Source organism: Panthera pardus, unplaced genomic scaffold (genome assembly GCF_024362965.1).
Source record: "Panthera pardus isolate Hobbes unplaced genomic scaffold, ASM2436296v1 HiC_scaffold_25, whole genome shotgun sequence".
In the NCBI taxonomy this organism is placed as follows: domain Eukaryota; kingdom Metazoa; phylum Chordata; class Mammalia; order Carnivora; family Felidae; genus Panthera; species Panthera pardus.
The window spans coordinates 45,811,891-45,814,113 of NW_026526821.1; the positions used below are offsets into that span (position 1 = coordinate 45,811,891).

General features: G+C 42.6%; 1 pseudogene; it reads left to right on the forward strand.

Annotated features, from left to right (window-relative positions):
* Positions 1 to 230: 230 nt before the first annotated feature.
* Positions 231 to 322, forward strand: LOC128773552 (U6 spliceosomal RNA; annotated as a pseudogene).
* The last annotated feature ends 1,901 nt before the right edge of the window (positions 323 to 2,223 follow it).

A 2,223-nucleotide genomic window follows, 5' to 3' on the forward strand; every position in this document is an offset into this window, starting at 1 on the left:
AAGGGGAAAAAAAAAAAGAGTTTAGAGTGGGAGAGAGCCAAAGCATAAGAGACTGTTAAAAACTGAGAACAAACTTAGGGTTGATGGGGGGTGGGAGGGAGGGCAGGGTGGGTGATGGGTATTGAGGAGGGCACCTTTTGGGATGAGCACTGGGTGTTGTGTGGAAACCAATTTGACAGTAAATTTCATATATTAAAAAAATAAAAAATAAAAAAAAGAAGAAAATAAAATAAAATAAAATAAAATTGGAAGGACACAGAGAAGACTAGCATGGCCCTTATGTAAGAAAGACATACAAATTTGGGAAACAATGCATATTTTGTGTCTACGTGGGAAGATGGATGTTTGCTGAACCTCTTGAGGTAACCATTTCACAATATGTGTAAATCAAACCATCACACTGTATGCCTTAAACTTATACCATGATGCATGTCAACTATTTCTCAGTAAAACTGGAAAAAACATAATTACTAGATTCTTTGTGGAAAGAGGGTTAAGGGGTTTTAAATTAAGGCCACACATTCTTTGAGGCCCCTCCCATCTAGAGATATAGACTGTATCCCCTCCCCTTTGAGTCTGGACCAGCTTGTGATTGCTTCAACCTGAAGAATGCAGTGAGAGTGGTTAAGGTGTGACCTCTGAGGTTGTAAAAGCCTGGGAAGCTTCACCTGTTTCTCTTGGGACATTCACTGTGGGAGCCATAGCTGCCATATAAGGAGTCTGATCAACCCAAGGCTACCATGCTGGGAGGAAGCCCTGGCTGTGTGGGGCGGCCCCATGTGGGTGCTCTGATTGACAGTCCCAGCTGAAGTTCTAGCCTTGCTAGCATCAACTACCAAACCTGTGGGTAAGGAGGCCTCTAAGTGACTCCAGCCCCCAACTGGTTAGTTACCCTTAGCCATTAAGTCTTCATAGCTTCATTCATCCCACATCATAGAGCAGAGACAAGCCATACCTACTATGCCTTTTTTTGTGTGTAAGCAAAATAAAATTATTACTTCATGACACTAAGTTTGGGAATGGTTTGTTATATAGCTATGGCAACCAGAACAGAGGGCCAGCAGGAGGACTGGTAAGCAGGTACTCTTAGAATGCATTTAATAAGGGACCTCAGTGCTCACAACAGCTGTGGAAGAGCTGGAGGTAAGGAAGGCAGGGGCTACCACTGGACCACACTGCTGCAGCAGGAGGTCATGAGACTATGTTCACTCCTGCCCTCACAAATGCCACCAGAACAGTCTTCTCACACACATCACTGCAAACTGGGAGGTCACAGGCTGCCTGTCAACCATCATCTCTGCAGAGGTACCCTCCACATCCCTTCCACCATCCAAATTTTTCATGAATAAATAACACTGGAAAAAATTGAATTTAGAATCCTAGCTGCAAGGGAGCCTGGAGAGGCTAAGAAGTTTAGTTTTCAGACTTCCAGCTTCTACAGTGCAGTGGGAGTGGGACAGAATTAGGTGAAAGTAAAAAACCTTGGCCCTGGAGAGTTCTTTCTCTTCTTGGAGGTAGAAGGAGAACCAAGATGAATTCAGATTTTCCATTTTGATATTTACGAATGTAAAGCATTTATTTAAATCCCCTTTAGAAAATAATCAAATTTTCATTTTACAGAAGAGGCAGGGCTTGGAGAATAAACAATCTGCACAGTGAGAACACATAAGCAGAACCAGGACCAGGTAAAATGGCAGGTGCTGGAAAGGAGACCTGGGTCCCCAGCTTAGAGGAGGAGGTGACACTGGAGAGGGGCAGAGCAGGGCTGGCCTCCATCACCACCATCACACCTGTGAGGTCTGCCACTTTGCTATTAGGCAATCCCAGGGTCTGGGGAATAGGAGTTCACCTTAAGGACTGGATAGGACTAGAGGTAACCGGTACTCAATATTTCCTTACATCTTCATTGTCACACCTTCTCTCTGAGCCTTAATTCCCTTACTAATAAAATGGAGGATAATAGCTTATAGACTCATATTATAGGAAAGCATACGTGAAACTACATAACAGATCATCCTCTATCCTCTCTGATAAGTGTCCTTTCCTTCCTGACATGAGGCAGTAAATGGTTGTAAATGAGATATCTGACATAAAGAGTTTCTCTTTTTTTTAATTTGTTAAAATTTATTTTAAAAATAAAATAAATAAAATTTATTCATTTTTTGAGAGACAGAGACAGAGCATGAGTGGGGAAGGGGTAGAGAGAGAGGGAGACATAGAATC